At 37.6% G+C, this 10,038-nt stretch overlaps 1 pseudogene; it reads left to right on the top strand.

The window, feature by feature from the left end:
* The first annotated feature begins 9,499 nt into the window (after window positions 1–9,499).
* On the top strand, window positions 9,500–9,618 carry LOC133365673 (5S ribosomal RNA; annotated as a pseudogene).
* The last annotated feature ends 420 nt before the right edge of the window (window positions 9,619–10,038 follow it).

Consider the following 10,038-nt stretch of genomic DNA (forward strand, 5'->3'; position numbering starts at 1 on the left):
AAAACAACAACAAGAAGCAAACCAGATTTGGGAATCAAGCTAGACATAGAAATGAAGATCCTGATTTTGCGTTCCTAAATTGTTTCTGCCTTACTTGCTGCTTTTACTGCATTTTGATTGTTGTTGGCCATAGCATCTGACCTGTTACCAAGAGCAGAACTGTTACGTTTTAGAAGGGTGCCTTTCACATCCCATTATTATCACGGCTTTCTGAGATCCAAGTGCAGTACTTGTCATTTGCTGTCACCAAATGCATCTCCAACTTCTTCAAACCACTCAAAGGACACAGTGTCCTTTAAAAAACACAAAAAAACCCAAGTAAAACCAAAAGTTTATTTAATGTAACTTGAGCTAATTGCTACAAATTCACTTCACTGCAGTGCTTAATCAAAACCTAAAAGACAAAACAGAGGACTGGATCCAGTGTTAGTCATATTTGGAGCACAACCATTTAATTAAACCAATAGTCATAACTTAAGCTCCATTGATTTCACTGGGTCTACTCTATTCATGATGACTAAGTCTAGATCCTTCCCAATAATACCAATCCGAATGTAGGCTTCTGAGCATCTTGTTACTTCAGATTTTCTCTAGGTTTTATTCCTTTCCCTATCTTAAGATATTTTCTGCAAGTTGATGATGAATGGGCCTTTAACGTTTTATACAGTATATCATACTACTGTGACAGACCTGCAAAAGTGACATGATATAATTAACTCTCTAAAATATACAGTAGCTAATTTTATTTTTTACAGCTAAACAAGTAATAAATAGAAATAATAAAATTAATTGTCTTTGAAGTCTGCATGAGATTATTCCTTTTAGTCAGTCTCATGAAAGTCTCAGAAAGAAATGAATACTGTACATGAAAAAGGGAATCTATAATGTCAAACAAACAAAAAGGCACAGGTTGGTGGTAGTGGCACATTAGAGAAGAGTGATATTTTAACTTGCGGAGTGCTGCCTGTTTCAACCCTGCTTTATGTGTAAAATAGTCTATGAATATGTTTATGCACCTGTTGTCTGTCCTGGGAGATTTGTGTATGTCTTTAGGCATTCTTCCAGTAAAATTGCTTACATTTTATGCTTTACATTATATGTTTTCTTACAGATTTAGTTTCATCATCTCTTTGGAGATGGTTCCTTAAGTAAAAAAGGAGAAAAATCTTTGCTGTAAGAAGTCTAATATTTATTAGTCTCCTGATGAAAGTGAGAAATACAAAAATATATGCTTAGAAAAAAACTGATGTGTGTTTTAAACTGATGTTCACAGGGATTTATATATATAAACAATTTTTGACAACAGTTTGTTGTTCATAAAATACATACCAGATCTTTCAGAACCCTATTTTAGCCAAGGAGTGATTTTTACTGAATCCCTCCATGTTTATTTTTACCAAAAGTAGCAGCCCACAAGGCCTATTGAAAGTATTTATTTTATTTTTAAAAGGCTTTTTAATGGGTCAAATGGCAGAGTGTTTTTGTAATTGTCTTTGTTGCTTGGTCTAGTAATAGTGGTTTAGTGACGTTTAGTTTCCCAGCATCTGTGTGAGTTGAGAATCTAGTTAACTATGACAACATATCATACCAAACTAGGCTACTTATATAACTCTAAGGAAATGCTAAGTTAAAAAAAAAAGATGCCCTGGAAATGTTTTTATACATTTGAGTTGCATCTTTTTTGTATTAGAGATGAGTCAGTGTAGCATTATGGATAGGGTATTGAATAGAACTGAAGAGGCTGTAGTTGAAATCCCAGCTCAGCCATGATTTCACTGGTTGACCTTGGGCCAGTCACACTCTCAGCTAATCTCTCTTGCAGGGTTGATGAGATGATAAAATGGGGAGGGTGGCATCATATATGCTGCTTTGATTTCCATAGGGAAAGGGAAAGGTAATAAAGTAATAATGTTTTCCTATCACTATTATGATAGCTGTAAGGAGATAAACTCCACTAAGTATGGGCTTTCCAACAAATTCTTGACTGTTTTGCCAACAAGTTTGTCTTTCATAAGGTGGAGGAACAAGGGGATTGGTTATCCTTTACTTGATCCTTACCAGTAGGAAAGTGTTGGTCAATGAGTTTGAAGTAGTGGGAATTTTGAGGGAAAGTGACCATGAAATCCTGGAATTCTTGATCTTATTCAAGGCAAAGGTGAGTATAGTCAAACATGTACTTTGGATTTCAGAAAAGCTGTTGCTCAGAGAAAGGCTAGGTAGGATTCCATGGCTAGATATACTAACAGAGAAAGGAGCCCAAGATGCTCACAATCACAAACAATTCAAATGAGAAACAAAAGTGGGAGACATCTAAAAAAGACAATGTGGTTGCATAAAACGTATACTGTAGTCATGAGCTGAAATCAAAAAGGACACATAGAAGAAATTGAAGGAAGGACAGGTTATCAAAGATAAGAGCAGATGAATAAGCTAGGCTTGCAGAGCCAGCAGGAGGAAAGCTAAAGCTTAGAACAAGCTGTAGTTGGTAAGGAATGTTAAGTGTGACCAAAAAAAAGGCTTTTCCAGGTACATCTGAAGTAAAAGGAAGAAAACAGCAGACTTGCTTCTGAGTAAGGATGGTGAAATGTTATAACTGGTAACAAGGAAAAGGCAGCACAGCTTAACTCTTATTATGCCTCCATCTTCTCCCAAAACATGAACTGTGTGCAACTTTTCAAATGTTGCACGACTGATTAGGAGTCAGGATTGCAGCTCAAGTTTGATAGCAAGGTGGTGAGGAATACTGAGCTACCTTAAATGGGTCCAGTCTTTGGGGCCAGGGGAATTTCATTCTAGGGAACTAAAGGACTTTGTTATTGTACTCTCAGAACCATTACTTTTGAGAAATCCTGGAAAATAGGTGAAGTAGCATAAGACTGCAATACTGAAAATGGACAAATATTACCGTCTTCAAAAGGGGGAGAAAAGAGGAAACAGGGAAATTACATGCTGGGCAATCTAGCTTTGATACCAGGAAAGATACAATAACAGATGATGAAGGAATCAATTTGTAAACATCTTGGTAACAATTCAGAAGTTAGGAGAAACTATCATGTATTTGTTTTTCAGATTTTTTGAGATGTTTTGTTTTTAAGATGTTTTTAGTGTTTTATCACTTGTTTGCTACCCTGGGCTCTTTCTGGAAGGAAGGGTGGGATATAAATTTAACAAACAAACGAACAAACAAGAATAAATTTATGCTAGACTAAATTTATCACTTTTTAAATTAGGGAATTATGGGAATATTGTGGACATAATATATCTTGATTTGACAAACATTTGATAAACTTTCCCCATTATAATTTGCTGAGCAAAATAGCTAAATGTGAGCTAGATGATAATAGTGTCAGGTAGATTCACAGCAGGCTGAAAAACTATACTCGGAAATCAGGTTTGGACATAACACTAAACTATGGTTTAGCTTTATGTACATGAACTTGGGCTGGTCCGCTGCCCCTCCCATCTCTTTCACAAATGCAGCTGTGAGGATGTCCAATGTTTGTGTTTCTATTTTCAGTTAAATATAGTTTATTGTTACATCTAGACCCAAAACTATGGGTAGACACACTTACTGTTCTGTTGTAACTTACTGTCACTTACTGTTCCAGTGCATCTCCACCTCTCTTTTCTGAAAACTGGAGCACACGACACTAGTCAGACCCCAGCCCTTTTTACTGTAAAACCTGGTGGGATCAGCTTGAGTGGTTTTTTTAAAAATTCACTTCAAAGAGATTTTGCAACTGATCTGAAGATCAACCCATTCTCTCTCCAGGTGTGGCCAATGGAAACGCTTTGCTGTAGACGACTAGTGTGTTTATGATTTAGGTAAACAAAGCAAACTACACTTCTGACCCTAAATCACAGTTCAGTATAACCACAGTCTGGGCTTGGACATAATGATAAACTGTGGGTAGTTTAAAATGGAACCAAAAGCTTCCAGTTCTTGCATGCAGCTGTACTGGAAAATGAGAGGAGGAGCTCAAGAGCCTCAGGCTTATGTATATAACACTAAATAATTGTTCACATAGCACCTCATTAGTTCTGTTGGTTGTTCCATAGCTGAGTATTCACTTTCATGTCAAACTTCAATTACCTTGTGTAATACAGAACAGCTGATGAGCCCATAACAAGCCTCCTGTAGAAGATACTTCTTTGAATCTAGTGAATGTGAATGATCAACTGTGTACACCTATCTTGTTTTTCTTTCCTTTGTTTTCTTTTTTATTGCTATGCGATACCGCAGGGTCTTTTCTTCCTTTCTACAGAGATGAAGCTACATTAGGAAAGGCGAGAACTTTTCTTCTTCAAGGTTGGCTATTTATAACCATTTTAGCACTATAATTAAGCTTGCATTTAATTGCTGTAATTGTGCCATCCTTGTGTAAAGAGAAATGGGCTTCACCGGGCTAGAATATGTGCTGATATTTTTATTCTATTGTAGTTCTCTGAAAGGCTTTTTAGGGGGATTTTAAAAACCTTTAAATAAATACAAGTCCTGCACCAGTCTAGAATCCAGAAGAGGACACATATTGGAGAAAGCTACACATATACTCCAGGTTTTGTGTGCTATTTTCACTGTATTTTCCCTCAGTGCTGAAGAAGTAAGGCACTGATTACTTTAAAAGTCACCTATCTCTTTGGCAGTGGAAATGGCAAAAGCAGAAAATGGAGAACTCTGGCTGTGTATATACTTCTCTTCTATGCTTGCGTTTCCATTTGTTCAATCCTGGATGCATTGTAGGGCATTTGAGAAAAAATAACTTTCAGGGCACAGTCCAGATTTCAAACTTTTAATTAGATGGTGTAGTGCATATTCAGAATGAAGTGAGAATCTTGGAGAAAAAAACAAGTGCTTGATTCCCTGAGAGAACCTTGTGTGGACTGGGTATTCTGCATTTATCTGTCTCTAAGATCTGTGAGCTGTGTGGCCTGGCCTAGTAGACTGAGAGCACCACTTCTGGTGGTGGATTTGAGGCAATTTAGGAGCAGCAGATTTCAGACAAATTTATTACCTGGGCTCTGATTGCACCAGCTTTGGCCTCCTCCTCTTACTTCTGGGGACTGACCAGCACTTTAAGAAATTTTCCATTAGAATGGCAATCCTAAGCACAGTAAATAAATAGTATAGTGTTATTTGCGAGTCTTCCAGAATGCTGTAGGAAGCCTATACATGTCTCTGGTGTCAACTTGAAAGTTTACCAACCAATGTTGCAAAAAAAAAAAAACCACGGAGGAAGAGACAAAGAAATAAGGGAAGAGGAGTAGAGATGTTGCATTGGTTGGACAGTAAGCCAATTGGAGATTGTGGAGGGAGGCGGGCATAGCTGGGACAGCCATTTCTGCTCAGGCTAAAACAAAGAAGAAAAATGATGAACACAAGTTTAATAATCTACTTTTCTACTTTTGCAGAACTTTATGGAAAAGCACATAGGGTAGTAGTCAACAGCAGTCCTCCTCAGAGTAAACCGAATGAAGTTAATAAACATGACTAACTTATTTTCATTCATTTCAATTGGTCTACTTGGAGTAGAACTTAGCTGAAAACAATCAGTCTTCAGGAAAAAAGTCGTCTGTAGTCGACAGATTCTCTTTCTATTTCTCTCTCTCTTTGATTTCTTCAGAATTCATAGCCCTTATCATTTGCTACAATACGAAACATCTTGCCCTTGGGAGTTGAACTGAAGGCATATGAAAAAACTAAGGCTTCTGTTTTCATATCATAATAGTGTGGCTTGGTTGGAATTTCCGTAAAACTCAGTCATGGCCTAATAGAAGATTTATGAAACCCATTGATCAGCATATGTTCAAATATCTAAAACAGATCCAATATGCAACATGGTTAACCCCTGATGTATAACACTCTCTTGTTGTTTCCCTTCAGTTTATGAAAATGACCAAAACAAATAGTTTTTATTGAATCAACTGTGAAGTAAGGTTGGGTGGCAACATGTTCACTCTTTTTCAAACCATTCTCTATTTTAAAAAGGTTTTTCCAATTTGAAAGGTTGCTTACCTTGTCTGGGAAAGGTTGATTCAAGTATAAGTGCCAGCAGTGCTGTGCAAATATGTACCACCTATGCACATTGCCTCTCTACATATAACCTGGTTCCAAGAATATACTGTTGGAAACACGTCTAATTGATTTCATTGGTGTTTACATCAAAGTAAATGCTTTAGAATCTTCAAAGACTAGCTATTTTCTCCTTCTAAACTATTTCATTTGACATGTTAAAACAACAACAAACAGAACAGCTCCTTTCAGATATGTCAGCTGGAGCTTCACGAATTCAGTGAATATGCATCACAGAAGTAGGTTCCATCCAACCCTAATTGCAATCTGATGCATGCATGCTTGCATTAGGGGCAGAAGTGTTGCATACACGCATCGAAACACATGGTGGTGGTGGGGCACAGAGCATGCCTTATACGAATCCATTGAGATGTGGGGAGCCCCAACTAGCACTTCTGAAAGGGACTATGTTTTCCTATGGCATATTTGTATTAACATGGAAGAACTATCTTTAGGTGTGGGGGAGATATTTCTGTTTTTGAGCTTTTGAGATTGCTTGGAAGAGGCATGCTTCTGCTAACCTTCATGTGAACAATGACTAGTTGGATATATTTCAGTTGATTAAAGTCAACACAAGGCTACAATAAGGGATCATTTAGCTCAGGTATGGGGGACCTGTGGCCCTCCATATATTGTTGCACTACAACTCCCAGCATCCCTGACCAATGGTTGAGACTGGGAACTGGGTTCCTCATCCTAGATTTAGATCTCTGTATCTTCCTGCAAGTCAGCAGTAAAGCACATACTTTGCATGGAGAAAGCCGCTTGTTCAGTCTTTGGCCCCTACATGCAGGGCTGGGAAAGAGCCCACTCTGAAACTGTCAGTCAATGTTGACAGTACTAAGCTAGAGGAACTAATAGTTTGAGGGAGCTTCTTCCATAACAAACATACTACTGGTCCCCTATGCCTACACCACTTCTGTATGCTGTCAGCTACTCTGTTCCTTTTGTGGTTACATTTAAATATTACTAATTTTAGTGGGACTTAGGTTCAGCCAAAGAACTTGACAATGCACCCAATTTTTGCAAAGAGCAGCAGCAGCTAACTCCTGGCTCAGGGACCAGATCAGATCCACCAAAGTAATGTTTCTGGCCCTCCAAGACCTCACCAGGTTCAATAGTGGTGGCAAAAGGAAATGTTCTAGATAGTGCTGGAATGGGCAGAAAGGTTTACCTCTCTGCATCCAGGCCAGTACCCTGATGAGGATGCAAATAACTTTTTACCTGGTCATCAAGTTATTTGATGGGCATGGAGGGGTGATAACCCTCTCCTTAGCTGATCTGCACAGATCAGCAGAATGAGGGGATTGTAAAATGCTTGGGAAAATGTTTATTTTTCTCTTTTTTCCCACCTTTTGCTGTTGAGGGGATTGTGTGCCTGTGTGTGTGCACACATGGGAGAGAATGTGGGGTGGCTGTACCCACCATAGGCACGTGACCCGCCTCTGAGATTTGGCCAAGGTTGAATGCGGCCCACAAGACTAAAAAAGGTTAGCAATCCTAGGCATAGTCTCAAGGTTTTTATTGATGATTTATGAAAGATATGATCAATGGAATATATTTAATGTGCTGATGCTGGGACATTAGGAATTGGTTCTGAACTGTTGGCTTTTTTTCTTTTTAAAAATAATTAGTTTCTATTTTATATTCAGAACTATTAAATATATTTCCATTGTAGCTGTTTATCTGAAAATGACATTTTACATTAACTTCTCAGGCCTCTTTTCTCTCGTTATTGGGAAGCAGTGCTTGCACCCCAATTCTAATACCATTACACAAACACTTTTTGTGTGCGAGGCTGTAGGCTTCTTAGATTCACTGATGTTTTATGAGGCTTATAATATATTAATGTACACTACAGAATAAAGGCAGACAAAAAATATTGATTTCAGAGAGAATGTCTTTTAGCTGGGTTTTCTTATTTCAGGGCCGAATATCCTGTAGATTTTGCAGCAGTGTTGGAAGAAGTCCTATATTCTTTATTGAGGAGGAAGTGTATTGACTGTACATAATCAAATCAGTGGAAGGGTCTGATAGAACTGGCATGATGATATGAATCTGTTCAATATAGTTTAAGAATGGTTCCATTTATTTACTGTAACCTGGGTCATTTGTAAATGCTAAGAAGCATATGTGTACATTTACATAGAAAGCTTATTTTAAAATTCATTTCATTTACCAAATGTGTAACTGTTTACTAAAGCTTCAATTCTGATCTCACATAACTAAAATAAATCCTACTGAAATAAGTAGGCTTCTGAGCTGATCCAGCCTTTATATTAATGGAAACTGGCAACCCCATTGTGAGTTTCCCATCCCTTGGCCATCTTGCTTCAAACAAAAATAGCTTTAAGAAATGAACAAGTTCCAAACCCATCAGTATTGCTGAAGATGCAGATTTAGATATATATTCATATTAATTTCAATGTAGTGGCATGAGATTTAACTCACTGTGACTATGGCTATAAGGAAAGGGGTGGGACAGGACAGCAATTCCATTCAGCAGTGTTAAATATTTGCAGGCTAACTGAAAAGAATACTAACTAAAAAGAAACATCATCTTTAACTTTCTTCTTAAATCATATTTGGTATAAGGAGGAGGGACCTGCTACATCACTGCTCTTACTGCTTAATTAGGCACAATAGTTTAATCCACAGCTCAGGCGTTAGTTGATTAACCATCTGGTTGAAGTGATCAAAATTTACAGTCCTAATTTTGTGTATTAAGTTCCTCTATTTATACAGATTGTTACTGTAACACCGCTCTTGCTCACCACCTGAAAACTCTTCTCAAAGTGTAAGAGCTTCTAAAAATGCATCTATTCATAATTTTCTTAAGTGGTATAAAGATGGGGGGGGAAACACCATAGAACTATTTAAGTGGATGAAGCAACAGTGTGATTTTCCCATTAAATATGCAGAATTATACTAGATAAGATAGTTCAAGCAAATGCTGGGAGACCAAGAGTGGAAGGTTGTGCACATCAGTAAGTGACAGACACAAGGCACTGATGTTAGCTGTTATTTATCTGGGAAGGAATTGTCAATACCTTTCCACTCTTATTCTTCTTTTGCTTTGAAGCATGTATAAATGGCCTTGTCACTGGGAACACCACAACTGTCTTTCAGCATCTGCCTAGTTTATGTTCTTTAGTCAATTCATCCCAGTTAATAGAAACAATATAAAATAATAAAGACAATGGTGACATAGCTGAAGTAAGAGTTCAGATGCATTGTGCCAACTGTCTGGAAGCTTCAGTGTTGCTAAGATATATATTTTGCCAGGCTTTCCCTGACCCATAAGATTGGATCCTGTTATTACTGAATTCCATTTTAAATATTTTTGTAATACTCTTTTCCTGTTTCTTAATGTTGTACAGTATCTGTGTTTTTATGATACTGCTTTATTTGTATGTTTGCACACTGCTTAGCTACAGCCATACTACCCTGAGCATGCCGGATCTTGTCTAATCTCGGAAGCTAAACAGGGTTAGGCCTGGTTAGTACTTGGATGGGAGACTGCCTGAGAATACCAGATGCTGTAGGCTTAGAGGAAGGGAATGGTAAACCACCTCTGAATACCTCTTACCATGAAAACCCTATGAATATATATAAAGATTAATAGGGTCGCCATAAGTCATAATCGACTTGAAGGCATATAACAACAATACTGCTTAGATATTTTTAAATATTAAGTGGTTTAGAAAGGCTTTTAATTAAAATAAAACAAACAGCATTCCTGACTATGCCAATGTGCTAAACAAGACATGAGTGTTGATTATATCCATCTCCTGTAGTCCAAATGGGAATGGAGATTTGAAAGAATAGACAGAACAATTGTTCATGTGGTCACAACTGGTGATGAAGCAAGAAGCACTCGCTTCAGATAAAACCTTTAATTTCTAGACCAGAATCCATACAGGCAAGCAGCTTATTTGAGCTTTTGGTATAGGTCAGAATGTTCTGCT

This window comes from Rhineura floridana, chromosome 10, assembly GCF_030035675.1.
Source record: "Rhineura floridana isolate rRhiFlo1 chromosome 10, rRhiFlo1.hap2, whole genome shotgun sequence".
Classification (NCBI taxonomy): domain Eukaryota; kingdom Metazoa; phylum Chordata; class Lepidosauria; order Squamata; family Rhineuridae; genus Rhineura; species Rhineura floridana.